The following is a 20704-nucleotide window of genomic DNA, read 5'->3' as shown; positions in this document are numbered from 1 at the left end:
ATTGGAAATCAAAACCTCTTCTTTCTCCTCGTGCTGTCTTTTCATATATAATATGTACTGGCCACAGAGAATGAAGTCTTTGTCTTATGGAAATCTTTCATTAAATACCACATTTGTCTTTTATGGCATTTTAATGATTCCCCGCATCAAGTGCCTGACATCCGTTGGAATAAGCTCTCGGAGTTCACAAAGAAAGGATTCGACTGCTCAGCGTTACGTTGGAATCTTTGCGAGATACGTGTAGCTTTTCCACGATGAGCTCCGTAATAACTCAGGGAAATTAATCACCTAGTGGTTTGTGCTATTTATGGCCCAGCGATTATGATCAATGAAGCCGTGAACTTCGTCTGAAATTATGAAAATGGATTTCAGAAAGTGGCGATCGAGCTAAATATTTCCAATCTGAGGCCTTGGGCTCAGCGTCTGATGTGTCTTTGTGAGGCAACGTAACAACGACTTTGTATCTGCTACACTGATCATGTGTGTGATTCATTTGACGCCGTATTTGCAAATCCTCATTAGATTCCTTAATAAAGATGAACTTTGATGACACAGACAGCTACGCGGGGCGCTTTCCGAATTCTCCTCCAGCTTGCTGACAGGCTGCTAATCCTCCCCTTCTCATATCAGCTTCTTCTGAAATCACGGCTTAGTTTTCATCAGACTCGGGCCGGTTGATGGTAATGAGCTTGGCATTATCAGAGCCATACTGATCCGGGTTGTAGTCCATAACACTGAGGAACTTTTCCCCCAAATATCCATCACATAGGTGATATATTTATCCAGAGAGCTCACATCTGTTTTTAAATGAAATCTCTGGATGTTCAAACTGCTAATGGCTTGAGTGACAATAAAATCATCTATTAATCTAAGATGAATAATAATAGCTATTTTTGGAGCATATTGTAATGTCAGGATGTAATACGACCTGTTGTGTCTGTGCATCGTTCCCCGCTGTGCCTTCCCCTCTCGCCCCCAATGCTGCTCTTAGATAATGAAACTCAACATGCACTTTATAAGTGCGATTTGTCTCTGGGTTTCCAAGCCCGGGCCCGAGTGTGTCAGCCCCTGCGCCTCCGCCACGGTGCTGAGCAGTAGCGATGGCCTAAGCTGTGCTGATAGATGGCTTGGCTGCAGGCTGCCAGGCGCCGGTGCTCGCCTCAGCTCCCACCGACGCAGCGCGACCCCTTTAGCCCAGGGGGTACGGCTTAGAATGCGGCTATTAGAGCAGTCGGGAAGATTTTCACGAGCTCATTATAGTCAAGTGTAAGACAGAGGCAAGCACGCACAAACACAGTGGCTACTTAGGATGCAGGTCCATGAGCAGTGAGGGGGAAGATTCACTGGACTGGGTGCGGTCGGAAACATTTGCAGGAAAACTGATCACGTGTTTGCACAAAAATAAGAAAAGGAGACAATCTTACACTTCCGGCACGGCTGCATCGTTATGGAGAAAGTAGATGTGCTGCAGATTTACTCCTCAGGCAGGATGAGATTTTTAGGACTATAACAGGTGCACTGTCAGATTCAGTGGCCCTTAATTATGTTTGCTTGCGTAAGTAGAGCTCGTAATTCTGTTTGCTTCCTCCACTGTCATTCACAGCTTCTTCTTCTGCATTCACTTAAGTCGTGTAGAGAAATAGATTTTGTCAGCGCTGAGAAGACGGACAGTCTTTATGTTTTATAGATAATCATGCAGGTCAGACATTGGAAGGTTTTTTTTTCTATATTGGGTTTTATATTAATAATTACCATACTATGATAAACAGGTATGTGGCATTTGCTCTGCACAAACACATACAATGGCTCATCTGCATATGTATGACTGTCAGTGGAGAGCCGAGCGTGGAGAGTTGGTCGGGTAGCGCGGAGCCACACAGCAATTAAGGGTTTAGTATCTCGTTCAAGGAGACTTTGAGGAAAGTTGACACTCACTGGGGAGCCGGAGACCACCTTTAACACAAAGCCTGTCCCAGTTATGACCATTACTGCAGTTATGTGATACTGTACAGTGTTGAATACCAATTTTAAGCATATTATTTTCATATATTATTACTTCATTTACAATTCATTCACATTCATAGAATACTATGCCACAGCAGGATGAGGAAATATTTATTGGACATATCTGTGCTTTGTTTCTGCTCCTGGGGGAAAGGTTGAATAAGATTTTATATATTTAGGAAACTCAGAAAATGATTTAGGGGAGAGTAGGTAATGCATTTCAGAGGCTTTTTTCCCCTCTTTACGTCCAGACAGCAATCAATAAATCAAATGCTCTGAAAAAACTAGAAAAGAAGAAGAATGTTTGTGCAGCCGTAAGACATCCAAGCATTTAATTCAGCCATGAAATGATTGACCCGCCTGCCTAGCTCGTGGACATGATGATGTGTTTCTTCATCACTGCCTATCCTAGCTTTAAAACAGAAGACAGACAAAGTTAGTGACTAGATGGTGATCATAGTCCAAAATAATGCTAATGTTGGCATTAGTTTGCCCCAACCAGCTAAAAAAAAGGTGAACTCTTCCAAAACTGCAGTTTTTTTTAAAGGACAGTCAGCCGGGCAAGACTGCGCCGTGTTCCAGGTGTGCCGCAGGTGCCGGAGCTGATCGCGGCGAGGATTGTGATCCCTCGAGAAGCACAATAATACAGAAGCATCCCAGAAGCGTCTCTCTCTGCTCTGCAAAAAAAAAATACATAGTTGTTCTATTTTTGAAGGATGCCGCGAGCAGCTGCGTCAAGCGGCACAGAGCTGCCACGATGAAAACCTGCTCGGTTTCTAATAATCTAAAACTACGTAGCATATTTATTCACGTTCACCAAATCTGAGCAAGTTAACAAAGTATGGTGGGCAAAATGCTCTGCTTCTTATGCTCCTGGTGGGATATGAAGGCATGTGGGGAACCAGAACCAGAACTGCGTGACTTAACAGAGCATCACGCAGTTAGCTTAAGGTTCGGCTTGTTTATTAAGTACTAAATCTGATAAATGTGATTAAGCTGCTTCTTTGTGTTTCTGCAGAATTTGTCAAAGTACAGGATTGTTGGCCACTCCTTTGAAGGTCTATGTCCAAACCTGTTGTGGTCAGTAAATGCAAAACTGGCTTCTCGTAAAGACAAATCACAGGGGAGTGTTGATGCATTGTGGGGAAACAGGAATCTGTGGGTAAAGTTGCTTACAACTTCAAATGTGTGTTGATTATTCTATCCGGCTCCTTTCCAAAGTGTCACTCAGCTCTTTGTTGACTTACCCGGCCGTAATGAGAAACACTCAGCCATGGCCACCCCGTGAGTCCAGTTAGCGTTTTGATTTATTGAAATCCACTGTTGGCCTTTGCTGAGTCACCAGCTCTGTGGTGAAAGCCAGACTGATACTTCACAGTTCCTGTCCCTGCTTTCACTCTACTTAGTATCATCACGCTGTCAGACATTTTTCTTTGCCTCGTCTGTAGCAAAGAGGGAAGTCATTTATCCAGCAAAGCCACAATTGACAGCGGACACTCGAGTTGGGGCGGCTGATGCATGAAGCTCAGACGTTATTACGTCGATAGATCCGCAGATTTTTCTGGCTCTGGATCTTATGCACAGAAGCAACATCAGCTAATTATATATTTATGTATTCTTTTAATTACTATATGCCGAAATCCACAGCCAAATACATTTGCACCAATATACTTAATGTCGCTATAATTTCTCATAATAAAGCAGTTGGTCATCGGACCAGCTGGCTGTGGTCATTCCACAAAACATATCACGCAGCATTATTTCAGGCCTGAGTCATTCTCAGCCTTTATTTTTACACGTTGTGGAAATGGAAGTGGAATATAACTAAAAATACATCCAGAGCGCAGACGACAGGTGACAGTGTGACAAGACCTGCAGGGTGACCCTGTCTCCCATGAATGAATTTCAGCAGAACATAATAAAGAAACACATAAACATATGTAGTTTTCTAGACATAACCATAAATATGTTGTATGGGCTTTAGTTGCCATGCAGATATTACAGGGGAAATAAATGTAACACAATAACTGGGAACATTTGGCTACTGTCTTTATGACTAATGTGATTATTGTGTAGATATTTCGACACAAACATAATGTAAGAGGTGATATATATTTTCACCTAAAGGCATTTGTAAGTTAAGGAAAATGATTAAAAGTTCCTTAACTATTCAAAATTATGTAGATCCATGATTAAAAGTTCCTTAACTATTCAAAATTATGTAGATCCATTTGGAATAGACATCAGCTGGCAGACAGGATATGCATTTTGGTGCAAGATTATGCTCTATTTTCAATTATTTTCATTATTTTTGTGTGTTTTTTTTCTGTTATTAGACATTTATCTGATAATATAACGGTTAGTTTTTTTTCTGTTATTAGACATTTATCTGATAATATAACGGTTACAAAATAAATAAAAGAACATCCTAAAATAAACAAAACAGAGCAATCTGTAATTTTTGTCTCTATTATGACAGGAGCCTGCTAAAGCCTGCTGCGATTTCTGACACACTTCAATCACCGAAATGTCCTTGACTGACATTTCTGATAAGTCTGTCATTTAGGAGGGTGCTCCTGGTGGTCACAGTCACACTTTAAGTTATTTAGAGTACCTGAAGTATTTTCAACAGTTATAATAAGAAACAGAACAGAAGAAGATCTTGAAAACAGCTTAAACGCTACTTACCTTTCTTACCTTCCTGCTTAATTTCATTAATTTCATGTTTGGCGTCTTCTAAACACTTGTTTAGACTTTCATTTATGTGCTGTTATAAGTCTTAATAGCTGCAATGTTGAGATTGATGCTTCTATTATGTTCTGGCTGGAAGAATAAAAAACACGATTATTTCCATAGCTTATCTTTTCTTGTCTGTTATGATTACATTTTCACCACAGTGCAAGTCCTGGCAAAGACTTATACGTTTAGAAGCCTTATCACAGCTTCCTTTCAGCCCTGCTAAGCCTTTGTAGAAAAATCTCTCTCTGCACTTGCCTCTTACTCGCTCCATCTTCCTTTAGCCGGCAACTCTGGAACATTGATGATAATCGCGGAAACCTTAGACATATGCCAGCACCATCACAATCTCCGGACATCCTGTTTTTTTTTTGTTTTTGTTTTTTTCCTCGTGTCGACCACATAAGCATCTCTCTGCCGTGCTTATACAAGTTGTCAAGTCGTTATTAATCGCTTTCAGACGAGATACTTCAAAGTCCTCATTTGTTAACCTTCATTTGTCATAGGCTCCCCAAGCTGATCCCAGGCAATTACTCATTGTTGAGGATGGGAAGATGAGCAGTTCATAATCAAGCAGCTGAGAGTTAAGAAACTCTTTGTGATTGATAGCGAGTTGTCATTAATGGCAAAATAATAACGGCACAGCGTGCCACGGGGATGCCTGACAGGCAATGGAATTGAGAAAAGATGAATTAATTACACATCTTCTCATCGGATCAGTCTGTAGACCCCATTGCCTCTACTCAGTCATATTAAGTGTTTCTTTTTTGTCCTTGAAAAAGTTTCCTTTTCAAGGTTTTACCGCCTGCAGTGAATCAGGCCTTGGAGAGCTCATATTTTGACACACATTCAGATGTTATGTTTGCGTTCTTTCATCTTACTTAATCTGTGAGCACGATAAACAAAGCCAAAATAAAACGAAATGACGAATAAATTAGAGTTTTCTTTGTGAGGTTTTATGAAATTTAGCCGGTGGGTTTGATCCATACGTTTAAGTTTAATGGTGATAAAACATTTATTTCTGTTACAAGTCAAAAATAGTATCCAGCATGCTAAAGCAAACACCTCTCTGGAACTGAATCTTGAAACTCTCTGAACACACACGGCTTTGTTTGTCTTTCAATGTGACAATAAAAGAACAATATGAGGGATTTTTCCCCCCAAACAAATCCACCGCTACGCATAACGCCAAAGAATTGTCTTTAATTCCCAATAATGGATGACACCAACAAAGAAACACGTCAACATTTGTGCCCCGTGCTGCATTAACTGTCAAAACATAAAAGAGATATCATCTTATGTTCTTCCTTATGATCGGTGAGCACCAAACTGGTTTCCCTGGATGAATGTCAAAACATGTAGAGTCAGGCTGTGAGTTTTGCCAAATAAAGTTTGACAATACCTCAAAATATTGGGCAGCAAATTCTTTCTTTTCTTTCGAATTATGATCTGTTTATACACCGTTTGTATGCATTATGTATATAAATCTATATGCATGTAAGGTGCTGAAGCAATATGTCTGTGCATCTTGGTTGTTCTTCCTTTTTCTGCAGGTTTGTTTATGGATTTTTTTTTCCTAATCCAAAATATTTATTTATATCTTTTGTTACTACATTGGCACAAAATATTTTGTTTAATCTGCTTTCTTCTTTTGGAGCTTTTGGGCCAAGTTAGATATAAACTATATAAAATAAAGATATTAACTAACTTTTGGTGTCTAAATTATTATGAATTATTAGAAATGGTTATTTCCATAAAAGCTCATTTATACATGACAAAATGAGACATTACTGCACCTAAATTGAGTCATGGCAGTAAAAAAACACAACTAACTAATCAGCTCAGCAAAGGAATAACATGTGGTATGGATAAACTACCTGTTATAGAAGAATGTATTATAATATAATTCAATACAAATGCTGACAGATAGACATTGGAATAAAACAGAGATACATTTAACCCCTATTAACCTTGCAGGACTGCAAATAATCCAAATTATTTTTATTTTCTTAAACAAGAAATTGCTAAATTGGACAAAACAAATGAGAGAACACATGTTGTTTACTGTATAGATAATGAATTTCTCCTCATGTTACATGAAGATTATCCGAAAGCAGAGTGACACATCTGATTTTCTGGGTATTTTTCAGCCTAAAAAGATTGAATGTACTGTTCTTTGCTTAGATAAACAGTAATTAGTATGTGATGCTTTCACGAAAAGTCTCTCAAGGTCGGATATTCTAGGATGCATGTTCATTTTCATCACGGTTCATCACTGACGCTTCTCATTGCTCTCTAAGTTAAAAAAACAAAACATGTGCCACTGCTTATATTAACCAGCTGTGAAGTGGAGAAGCGTAACAAAGCATTAATACATTTCAGAATTATGTTTCATTGTACACTGAGAGACGTCGTGAATCCACTCTTCTACCAGAGACCCACCAGTGAGCAGTTGAGGTTTCCCAAAGCCTAGAATCTCCCTCCAAAAACAACTCAACGTAAATGACAGCGGGTGTACATGGAGTTCAGCGTGTGCCTTTCATCGATGCATGACAAACAACTGAGGCACAGCTGGGGGTGAAGCAAATAGTAAAGTGTATGTGCCAGGAGGACGCGCACTGAGGAATACAAACTAGGATGAGAGCAAAGATTTGTGAAAGGAAAGAGGTCGAAAGGAAGTCTGTTTCAATCATGTCGAGAAAGGTCGACTGTTGTGATGACAGATTATTAAACATGCAATGAGAGAGCACATTATTAATAATCTCTACATCCATACAATGAACAGCCATGAATACTAATTGTTGAAATGAAGCACACTTTGTACGGGTTCATTGGGAATGTATCCCCTCACTCTCAGTCTTTTTATTTATATATATATATATCCTACCTTGATGATTTCTACACTATGACTCTGTGAAGCCCTTTGGTTCAGTCACAAGGAAATAAACCAATTATTTTGACTTGACATGAGATGTAGGTCGACATAGTCTCAAAAAGTATCAGTGTAACAAATGAATGATGGACAGAGTTTGGAAATCATAAGATGTGATTGTTGTATTTTAGATCACATGCATGACAATTTATTAATGCATCTGCGATGCAATGTCTTTTTTACTCTTCTTCTCTTTCCCCCTATTTCTATTTTAATTTCTTTAAAAACAGAGCTCACTCCTGTCTGTTCTGATGAAAGCTTTGTGCTGATTTCATCAACAGTTTTGTCAGCCCATTAGTGAATAAAATTAAACAAAATTATCTTGACAAGAGTTCATTCTTTGCAATTTTTTTTAGCACTTAATATCAATTGCATTGTTTATCTCATGGTTAATTGTTATACTGGCTGCTCATTCTCTGATCTGATTTCACTGAGTTCAGGTGAAGTATTCACATTTTCTTTTCTGCTGTTTTAAAAATGACATGGACCCACTCAAGATGTGGATCAAACTGACCCCATTGGTGTTCCACAAGGCTCCATGCTTGGTCCGCTCTTGTTTTCTCTTAGCACGTCTCTGTGCTGCCTGTAATTTTATCACTTCAGCGTCACATTTCACTGTTATGCTGATGACACACTGCTGTATCTGAGAACTAATTAACACAATTTAAAACTTCCTTTAAAGAAATAAAAGAATGGATTTCTAAAAACAAAAAAAAACTAATACATCTTTGTATTTAGTTTTGTTCTCTTTGACCCACTTATTTTCATGCACAGTGCAATCTAGCATTGCACTGCCATAATGTGAGAAACATATATTAAAAAGAATAATGATCAAATTGGATGCAGCAGAGGCTAAGATATGCTTTTTGCTGAATCCTACACTTCCTGTAATCACCTTCCCTGCCTGAGATTAATGCATTAGTGTGTATATATACCGGTACGTATATATAGTTTTATGTTAACCCAAATTAACAAATCTTGCAAAAATCAGTAGAATCAACATGTTTCTAGTTTACTATAGTTTGTAAGCAGAAGATATCTGAGCCTGGGCAATACGAAAAACCCCAGTAAGCAGAACACAGACTTTTCAAAGCAATGTGATGATAGCAGAGTCATTATCTAAAAATTGTTTTTATCTATTTATTTTGTAACATGCCAATTTTCTTCACAAAACTAATTAACAAAAGCGTTCCCACAGCGCAGCAGCATGATGACATACTGTACGAGCCTCAACTGTCACGCTCATCAGTTGCCTTTATCTCTCCTCTAGAAGCTGTAATTAAGGAAAGCTTTGTGTATGTTTTGTCTTACAGCCATGTCAACTACGATTAGTTATAATGTACATGTTAGCATGAGACACTGTGCATGTAAATATTTTGATGAAGTTAGTCATGGTGTTGTGAATGGAAATGTACATCTGAAGGGACGATTATCTTCTTTTATGCAGCCGGGGTGACGTTTGATATGCACCATACTGAAAACTGACTTCATAAGACGTCTTTTCTCTATGATGCATGGTTCAAAACTCTTCTTTAACTTTTGTTTCTGTGTGTGTGTTTCTTGTGTGTGGCCTCTGGTTTCCCTCTCACCTGCCAGATCACCTCACCACCTGTTCCTCATCCACCAATCACCGCTGCAGTTCAAAAGACCGTGCTCTACCTCCCAGACAGCACTGGATCGTTCAGTCTTCGTAACTGAGCTTCGGCCAACCGTTGTCCTAGTTGTTTTGCTCGTGGAAACTCTGCCCAGCTCTGCTCTCCTTCTGCCCCAGGAAGAACCTCTCTGCCACTCACCTGCCAAGTCCAGCTCTGTCACTTCGTCACCCCTTCGCCTCGGAAATCTGCCACCACCAGCCCTTCACCACCCCCGTACATCACCCCGCTCCTCACTGATTCAGTCTCTGGCTTTGTGTTTGCATCTTGAGTCTGATATTGTTCACCTCAATAACTGCAGATAGAACTAGCAGTGTTTACTACATCAAAAATAAACAGTACAGCAAAGCATCTTACTAGATGCAAATGGAGTGTTTAAGTAAATGATACATAATTAGCGGAGAAAGTGCATAAAAGTTTGTTTGTGCTTACATGTGCACACATATAAAATGTCGCTGTGGATACAGTACAGTCATGAAGGTGAGTGATGTAAGTCTATAATTGTTCAGTTTGTTTTCATACAAGTATCGCAGGGTTATTTGCTCTCACAGCTCACTTCTCAAGGCTGACACATGAAGGTTTTCAGCCTGTAACCTTGTAAGCTCGGTGCCCCAGTAGGTTCTCCGAGGCAAGCTGATCCCGGGATAAATAAATCATCAGCACTCCCTTCTGATCTGATGTTGCACAGGAGCAGGGTTTTTTTTTTAACATGTAACATGTAAACAAGGTTCTCTTCCACACTCCTCCCTCATCTTCTTTCATTATCAGATTTTATTTAAAAAAAAAACAAATGTGGATAAAGTCGGACTCCGAGCAGCTTGAGAATTAAACCTAAAATGTTAATTAGATGCAGGCTAAGCCTCTTGTGTGAGGCATATAGTTTGAAAGCATAATTAATATGCATGTAGTTAGCGTATAAGATACAAATCCCTGTTGAGTAAGTGTGGTGTTCTTGTCACAGTCGGGGTGTTTATGCATAGAAACAAGTAGGAAAAACAGCCACAGTCAGCATCTAGTGCTTTATAATACAAAACTCAAATTATGAGCAGCTAGTTATCTGTAAACAGTGAGAGTAGGGGAGAAATTGTCTCCTAGAAGATTTCAGTTCATTGTTTTCTAATGCAGCCAATCCGGCGAAAGCATCGTTAGTTTTCTCTGTTGACATCTTCGATAATTTTTTGTGCGAAAAATTTATCCCAAAATGAAAATAAGGCTTGTCTCTAAAAGCTTGTAGAAGTGGAAAATTATTCATCCTGAAAAAGGTTTCCTGGCCTTAAAAGTTACAGAAGACGATTACAAGCGCAGGTAATTTAAGATTTTCCTGCAGTTTTCATTACAAACCCAATCATTAATTAAAAGTTACACGCTTTAATGAAATTTGGTTAAAAATGAGTTTTGTTTAATTTCAACTTGTTTCTGTTTCCTAACTGTGTTAATGAAAGAGCCTGAGGTAACACTGCTATAATAATTACATTTACAACGAGTAATTGCATGAATAATTCATCGTTGAGGGTTATTTGATTGCTGTAGAGAAAAATGCTCCTGCAAAGAGCAAAATAAAGAAAAGTGTCCTTGAAGAAGTTTTCAATCATCGTGCAGCGGCGCTCGGGTGGACGCCGTGAACGCTGAGTCTTAAACATGTCAAGTAAAGTACTATATGTGAATAAGATGTGGAGGCGGTGAGGTTTTCTTCAGGGTAATTATGTTTTCTCGGGATATTCAGCATGTTTTTCTGTATAATAGGTAGATTTAGTAACAGAATTATGTGTTTGTTTCCTTTTACAATGAGCTCTTTATATCTCCACAGGGAGCGACTACTCTTTTACAGAGTCTAACACCAAGTGCAAACTTACCATGACAACACGCTTTGGTCAGTGGACTGGACAACCATTTTGTAGCCTCGAGTTTGGCATCATTGGTTGGACGTCATCTTGGTTTCAAAGCCAGGTGGGAGTGCATTTGGATGAGAGTCTGGAGCTGGTGGGTGACTACCTGGCTGCACTCTGGTTTTTGACGTATTACAGCTAAACAGCACAATGAAATGTTCATGAAAACACTTGGGCAGTGCAGTCACAGAATTTTGATTCATATTTGATCAGCGCTGCCTCGTTTGACAGTTTGATCTGAGTTTCATGAGCCCGGTGCTGGACAGACTCACTGAGAACGACTTGTCAATCACAAGGTAGCCATGCAATAAACCACACAATACTTTTTTTGTCTATTTTACTCTAAATGGTACCATCATTTACAAAATGAAAGAAGACTTGAAGCTAGTGATTGAGACCATAAACTCATAAGGAAACTATTTACTGAGGTAATAAATCAATGGGGGGGAAAGACTTCATTCATTAGTTTCTTTTTGTAGTCCATCTCCTTTGATAAGCCCGTGTCTAACTTTGTTAATTAAAACATATTTTGCCAATCTTTCTATGTCATTTTCTTTTGCCGTCCTTTCATCAATTTTCAAACAATCCAAACAATTAGAGCTTTCAGAAATAAATGTTTCAACAGGTTACATTTAAAAGTCCCCATGTCCTTTGAATCAAAGGCTTTTTTCAGGTTTGCAATTACCATTTTCTCCCCTTCTGTTATATCAAACCATCAGACCAAAACCAGCAGGATATTTTAAGTGCTCTACAGTATTCGCCCTATACATTTTTGCCACTTTTACAGGGCCTGTGGTATTGCAGGATAGTATCTTGAAAGTCTACAGGTTGTAAACTCCAGCGCGACCTGATTCTGCTTTACCCGAGTGGCCTCGCAAGCAAAACCACAAGCACTGTGGGCAGTTCATTTTAAAGCCAAGAAGCGTGTGGCACACAGCTAAGGGCTGGAAGCTAGACAGCTGTGAGCCTCATGTGCCAAAGGCACCAGAAAAAGCCATTCACTACCACAGCAGGGTTCAATGGGAAGGAACAATAGCAGGCCAGCATCCCTTCCACTCTCTCTTGCCCTCTGCTTTCAGGAGAATGTGTTTAAGGAAGACCTGCATGGCTGCCAGAGTACTACCGGCCTCTTCTCGCTATCAGCTCCTGCAGAATCTGATTATGAAGGATGCCCATGGCTTCTGCCTCGCATGCTGGGTGCTCTCCTTCCAGAGGCACCTGTGCCTACTAAGTGAAACCAGAAATGCTCCAGTTCGGCTGAAGCGAGAAAGCGTGTAGCCCTGCTCGGAGATGAGCCTGGACACACATGCACAAACACATTTAGCACACCCTCACCTCTTTTCTTAAGAGTGCAGTCCATTTAAGTGCCCATTAGGATCTTTACTTCAGATTATTAAGCCATACCAACACTAACCTTTGCTTCACCCCTCTAGCACAAACCTAAGATGTACTGACAAAAGCTTTTTCTTCCAGCATCAGAGCCCAACATGTATAACAGGTCTGCATAATTGATTAACTTACCCTTACGTTTCACCTTGACTTAATGAGTCTAAAGAATGATCTCATTATCGCTCTCTACCTTGGGGCTTGTTTTGCTGATAGATGTACAACGGAATGGAAATAAAGAAATGAGCGATACAGATTAAATCTATAACTCTCTCTGTGCATCGAAAAAAAAATCCAGAATATTCAGATTTTATTTAACACCTGAACTGTATGCGTCGCTTTTCATACGAAGCAGCAGTTTGATGAGCAAAATGCGGCAGACTGCAGAAGAAAATGCATTTGTGTTGATTTCACACTAATCTTTTTTGATAAGGCTCTGGCTCCACTGGATTTGATTGACTTCCCGGAGATATGTAGCAGATATGTATTAATCGGCGACGTTAAACGGAGCTAAACTTTAATTTATTAAAGGTTTGGAGATAAAAAAAAAAGACAAAATCAGGAATGAGTCGGGGCACAAAAGCAAACATTAAACACCCATGTCTGGCGTATTGTGCGGTCTATACCGAGCAAGATACTTAAAATGGATTCTTCAAAAATAGAAGTGAAGCTCCACTCAGCTGTGAAATTAAGAGTAATCAGTCTAATGAAGCTGTTTTGCTTCCAAATTTAGATTATGACTACAGTATATACCAGAGTGCTCTGTCTTGTCCTTAAGTTACAGTCTTCATTCATTCATATTAAAGCTCTGCCATCTGAATACCTCTCACCTCACCCTCTCCAAGAATGTAGGAGAACAAGAAACTTGCAAATCACATGAACGGTCACGTCCATCTAAATCACCTCTTATGAACAAATAATACACCACTTTAAGACACAAATTCGAGCTTTGCAGGACAGAGGCAGCCTGTAATAAAATATAATACATGGTAACTTGTGTGACAGGTGACCTGTGGCTAAAACAGCCAGTGTGTTTCACAGTCTTATATCTGCCTTTAACTCAGCAACACACAGGCGTCAAATCAGAAGTGACAAAGTCTTATGCAGAGGTCTTTAATATATCAAAATTCAAAGACGTCCCAGGTGTTTTTTTCACACTCTTGCATGCAGGCATAGAAACGGGAAACAAACAAGGCTGGAATACAAATCATTCTCTGTACATTTCATAAATGGCCTTGAAAAATCCTGAGGACAAATTGACAATTTCATGTGATTTTTATCCAGCGCATCCACTGCTGACAAATAATGACACTAGCCATTACATAATCCCACTTTGTACAGTGTTTTCAGTTGTACCTAGAAGCTCCTTTGCTATTATGGGCACTCAGAAAACAGCAAAGGAGAGGAGGCAGTGACCATGGCCATCAATATATATTTCCACCATACGACTGTGATGGATTCATCTAAAAGTTGAATCCATTACAGTCGTTATATATATCAGTTTGGAGTAAAGGCTGTATATATTTAAAACAAATACTAGAAAACAAGATTACAGATATGATTTCTCTTTAACATTCAAGATTCATGACTAAATAAGATACAAATAGAGTTAAAGTTTGAAGAAAAACATCCTGAGTTCATACTTATTTCGTATTTTAAGAGTCAAAAGATGCTGAACACTCTGGTGTGTGGAAATATGTAACATCGCCCATTTCAAACCAGCAAGAAGAGAAAACAAAGACACAAAACCAAGAAAATAAAACAGCCAGAAGCCAAATCTCACGTTCATGTTGGACACCAATGCTCATGGTAAGAAGATGAACAAGCATTCTGGGGAAACTGGCATTTGCGGCACATAAAGATATTTTTAAATAACATTAAAAGCCACTTAACCGATTTAGTCCCAGCAGTTGGACCAATTTCATGCTCCTGTGATTGAACAAAGGACTTAAACGGTGTAACATCTGCGACAGTGCGCCGAGATGTCCATTACCAGAAATCCAAAAGCGTTCCCGTCCCCCACCTGTATCTTCAGCCACACATGTGCTCCACAGCGCAGCACACAGAAGAACAGTGACGCTGCATGCAAACAAGTTAATTGTCTTGTACTTGTGTTAATTAATTATCAAAAGGGCACGCGCCGCACAATCAGCCTGTCTCAGTCCCACACAATGCTCCTGGCCGTGTAGTGGGCCAAGAGAGTCCTGCTACTTTGTGGTGAAAAGGTCATCTGCCTCGGTCTCTGTGGGCGCCGGTGGCAGTCACACCGAAATGGAAATATCCCTGTGTGATGTGACAAATAATCTGACCGCTGTTAACAAGGTAAGTACATCAGTGGCGTGTGCATCTGCTCTTCTTCTTCTTCTTTCCTCCGCGTCCTCCTCTTTTTGTGTTTCATTTGGGATAGTGCCATTGCACCGTTGACCTCCCCTTTCAAACCCAATTATTTTTTTTTTCATCAGGATGTAACGATGTGAGCTATTTTCTTCCAGCTCCTTGTCACCGACTGAACGCAATTAATTCAATGCAGAGGCCAACGTTTTCTTCAAGACTCCTCTTTCTCTAAACTTAATTGGAAGAGTAAATGCTTTACTGCGGCGCCCTGTCGGTAAATTGGTAAACTCAAAGTTTCCTGTCCTGGGTGTGTGCGTCCGTCTCGCCGGCTATTTGACTGTCTGTGTGTGTCTGAACCTTTGACCTGCCACTTCATACTTTTGTTTACCTCTCTTGACAAGACATCAAAAATGAGTATTACTTGGAGGGGAAGAAAAGCACAGTGAGTGAATACAGAACGGCTGTAATTGGGTCTTATTTCGGAGCCAGACGACACAGAGGAAAGCGCCTTGGTTTGCATGAGAATTACAACAACTGTTGACTGTTATTTTGATGAGAACGACTTTGACTATTCAACTCCTTGCAAGCAGACGAACAACCAAATGCGGTCCATGGGGGCGCAGGTGAGAAATCTAGGCCTCTCACAAGGAATATTAATCTGTTTTTTTTTTCTTTTTATGCCTTTATTGATAGTACAGCTGAAGATAGACAGGACGCAGAGAGACGGGGAGTGAAAATTAGCCGTCCGATGCGGGATTCGAACCGGGGCCAGCTGCAGCGAGGACTATAGCCTCCACACACGGGGCGGCCGCTTAACCCACTACGTTACCGACCACCCCAGAATATTAATCTTTGCCTGGGATGCCTGTGGCCTCCGTTACAACCATCATTTAACTCCAGTAGTGACACAAGGACGAGTCCTTAAAGGAAAATTCTGACACTTTGGGCCTCACACTAATGGGTAATAACACTCGCACTTACCACCTCAGTTGTAAAGATTAGAAGGACAGATTTGAGAAACTAGAAACACAAACTAAACTAACATAAATCATCTCAGTAGAAACAATCTGGGAGAACAATGGAAACTAATTTATCTTGCTCATTAAGAGCACACCACCAATTGAGCATTACACTCCTCACACACTGTCCGACTCTTCTTAGAAAAGGAGCGAAATCGACGCGGCAGGATCAACGATATCGTCTTTTTTTTATATTCCACACATTCTTCTTCCTTTGTCAAAACTTGATTACGTCTACGTCGCCCACAATACAGCTCAGTCCGAGACTTTGGTGTGTGCTCACGCTCTTGCTTCACGCTGAATATTTCTTGTAGTCTAATTAAGTGTAATTCCATCTCACAGATATCAGACCAAAGTGTCCTTAAGTATGTGTGCTTTGGGTAAATACACATGGTGGCAGGTATATTAATTGTACTAAAACAGACAGAAGCGTGACCTTCTGAACGTCAGCTTCATTGTATCTTGCTCTTGCATAGTTTAATATCAAATCCTGGACTGAGAATACATCCTCTGAGATTTTTAACTAATCAGTGTGATATAATATTACCACAGCCAAGTCCCAAAGTAAAAAGGCTTCACTCTGTTTACCTGACTTGAGGTAAAGATTACAGCTCATGAGTTAGGAGCTTACGTTTCCTATCTCCAAAAGCTGATCTCAGATTGTGACACTGGTTCCTGAATGAAAGTCAAGAAGACACTTTATCTCCTTTAAACCCTGCACTGGTTCTAACATCTGCTTTATTACTGCGTAGATCCCCTTTCAGTCTATGGATGAAACTATAAACGTATAGAAGCATACCGCTGAGCCGCAGTACAAAATAAATAAACCACAGTATCTTATAATAAGAGCATCCTCTTGTTATAATGAGATGCTTTTTTTCACGACACTGTAAGCACTAGATCTCATAAGCCGGAGCTGAAGGTTAGACAGAGGAACAAAGACGAGTGGAACATGGCGTCCCATAAAGAATAGTGCAGCTCTCAAATTTCACTTTGCTTCCCTCTCTAATAGACTTGACAAAGTCCTTTATAGTATCCGCATACTGATGACAGTCCCATTAAATATTATATTCCTCAGTGAGAGCACAATCCCGTTGTGTCTTCGCTCTGAAAGAGGAGAAAGAGTCGACTGGTTCATTAGTGTTTTGTGCTGTTGCATTTTCACCTGATGGTTAACGCTGTGAGCCGTTAATCGCCTCACTGTTTGTCTTGGTTGTTTTAGCTTTATTAAGATGAGTGCTGATATTTTAATATTACACACAGAGCAGCTTAAAAAGATCATCGTTAAGATTTTAGTGCGGATTGATTTTGTGACAGTTTTGGTTTAAGAAAGAAAATTTGTGATTATGTTTACAGCGCGGCCAAACAAACTCACATCGCTTCAATAAAGAAGGCAGTCAATAATGTCGTGAACAACCAGGGTTTGATTTCAAACCACAAAACAATGTTGGAAATGTTCAAGATTTGTTTTGTAGTTGTATTTATGATGAACGGTCACACTGCATTCCTGTGACCGCCTTATAATTAAAGCCATTCCTTGTTTCACCAGCTGAGCATATTTAATGTGAAGCATTGAAAGTGGTAGAAGATGTTGGGTTTGTATGAGCAGTTCATGTGTCGTGAGGCTCACACACCTCCATTTCCTTCCACTGAGGTGGAAATGAAGCCAAAGTATCCTGCTGCCATCTTCAGCTGGTGACATCATTTGGAGCCAACGTCTACACAGTCACAGCTGACTCAAACACAAGCCCAGCTCAGCCATCAATAACAATTAATATTAAACATATCAGGAAAGTGTACACTTGATAAGCGCGATAAGAAGTACCTGAAGTAACGGGAACATCTTTGGTAAAAACTTTCTAAGATGGAGGATAATGATCTATCCCGCAGCCAGCCACTGGGGGGCAATCAAGATGTTTTGTTGTCTATCTTTACGTACATCAGTCAATGCTCTGACACTGTGACGACATTAAAAACGGTAAATTGTTTCCTGTTTATGTGAAGAATGGCGGGCTCCGCCGCTAACTATAATAACACAATAACATAATAATAACATAATAATTAGTATCAAAGATACGGATTGGTTTCATTAAAAATACTCAAAGTGTACTTACTCTAAACCTTCCACAGTAAGTCATGAAACCTCAGCCGTTAAGCACAGGCTGGCGTTTTTTTTGTTTATATATCTGCAAGACCTCTAAGAGTCAAACACGAGGATTCTCTGCAGGGTGACTGCTGCTCGTGTCAGTAAGCCCTGCCTCATGTCCCAACAGACTGCTGTGGGTCAGTCAGCTCGGACAGAGTGCAGCCGCCGACAGGAACAGAGAGAAGAATGAAAATGAAGGTGCCACGTAAACTCATGGGAGATCCATTCGAGGGAGTGCGATACCTAAAATGCGACGGTTGACAGATTTTTTTTTCTATCCGACCGGGCCCACACAAGCACATTTCCAACCTTTTTAAAATATGCAGAACGGTGAGAAGACAAAAAGCGCTCTCCTGCGATGATTTCACTAAACCCCGCGTTCCAATGCAGATATTAGCAAACACAGGCGATTCAAAAAGGCTTTCAAGTGTATTTTCATTTTGAATTATTCGATATAATCCCTCCACCTCGAGCTCTAGATCTGCAAATGTAACCCGTTTATTGTAATGAGCATTAAATCCCCTTACAGTTATGTCTGCACACTCCATTTATTTTTGATTAAAATATCCTGCACGATTTCTGCACACTCCTTGACAAAATGGTAATTAAAGAATACAAATCTTTTCATTGCTTTAATAATAGGAATTAATTCAGTCCATAGTGTGTTTTGTATTGCCACAGGACCCTGTACACTACTGCCACTCTTTATGTTGGGATGACTATATAGAAAAGTTCATCCAATTTAACACAAGATATCACTCAGAGCAGAGAAAAGAGGATTTTATGTTATTTATATTCTTCTTGAAATGATTACATCCATTCATAGGCGGCTTTTTGTAATCAGACATAAGACCTCAGTGTGACGAGAGGTTGCTGCAATGAAAATCTAATAAAAATGAGTTCTTGTTTTCTGCATTGCTGCATGTCGCATCCTGATCCCAGCTAATAAATAATACACTAACACATATTGATTAATGCACCGCGAGAGGAAATAATTTGGATGTGTGGAAAGGCCCAAAAGCCCACATGTTTGGAGCTCTGCCTCTGATTGGCTCTTTATGGCCAAAGGCAATGAGCGTTCCTGGTGCTATTCTAATGGGGATTACATACCTGAGTTATGAATTATGATTCTCCGCAGCTTCATTCCTTATTTAATTTGCAAAACTAGCAAACAGCGAACACACACACTGTGAATCATGTTAGTGCCGAAATGGAAAATGTGCAGTGTCTTTGGCAACGCGGGTGCTGCTTCTCTTTTATTTTTTACAAAGAGCCCTGACGTGTCAAAAGGTTGATATGATTGATATTTCTTATTTCAGATATTCATAAAGGGCATTCCTTTAACCTTGCGAGTCTCTTTCTGATACACCAGCACGGCTGATAAACAGCACAGACCTGAAACCTGAGTGTGTATCGCTGTAAACATGACAGCATCTCCCCTGTTTATGGTCACATATGTATAAATCATACCGGGCGAGACATAATTTTTTTTATTCATCCGTATATTTCCAACAGCATCCGTTAAAAGTTATGCGGCATTAAAGTGGAAGAAAGGTGGATTTTTAAGGCAAATGACTGTTTAATAACGACGTCATGCACCAGTCATAGTTTATTATAGAGTGTGATATTGGATTAAAAGAAATTACGCCGGCTGTGATTTAATTGCATAATTTTTTTTCATCACCTCTGCTCTACCCACGCGTTGGCGCCTATCTCTTATTATTTACTATCCAAGTCTTAAGATAGACCTCTGCAGCCTTCTGAATCACCTCATTGACAGCGAGTGAGGTCACGAACACCTCCAGGCATCGATAATTACGATCTGACATGTCCTGCATGGCAACGCGCCGAGCGTCAACTTCACAGCCACAAAGACCAATGTGCTATGACACTGTTGACATGTAACACCGAATGAGATCGAATAAAAGACAAGTGCATTGCAGTCTGCAGATTAACAGGCTCTGACGACTCAATGAAAGCAGAGGTAAACGCTCAAGGAAAGTTTGATCACTCTTCTTAGACGTCCAACGTATTTCTTAGAAACTGTAAAGCATTTTAAGATTGTGCCTCCCAAAGGCTTGGATGTGCTCTGAAAAAGTAAATTAAATTAGACAGTGCTTAAGGTGGAGACAGTGCACTAACCACAGTTATGATGAATGAATGGTGACAGTTGTCTCCACCGCTGCGTGTTACATGAACTCGTACAGAATTTTGTCTGACAACTGCAGTCAGACGCTAATGCATCAATAACACATTATTACTTTTCCTGTCTGGTGCAATCTGCGATAACCTACATTTCTCAGGTGTATTTATTTAGCAAATGAGAGAGAGAGAGGGAGAGAGAGAGCGGGGGAGGGTGGAGGTTTGCAGGAAGTCATGTATGTGTTGTGAATCCAAAATGCCATTAAAGAGCACAGTGCTATACATGGATAAATAAGTAAATGAAGTTAAAAAAAAGCAGAATTTTACAGGCATAAAGTCCCAAAAAGCAAGAACAGTAGAGACTTCTACTGGCCGAGCCACTCATTTCCAGTTTAACCTATCTTGAATCAGAATTAAATGATTTAATTTTGTGTCTGACTTTCCAAATGGATCCAGTTCAGAGCGAA

The sequence above is a fragment of the Larimichthys crocea genome, chromosome XXIII, assembly GCF_000972845.2.
Source record: "Larimichthys crocea isolate SSNF chromosome XXIII, L_crocea_2.0, whole genome shotgun sequence".
In the NCBI taxonomy this organism is placed as follows: Eukaryota; Metazoa; Chordata; class Actinopteri; family Sciaenidae; genus Larimichthys; species Larimichthys crocea.
This window is presented reverse-complemented; position numbering follows the sequence as displayed.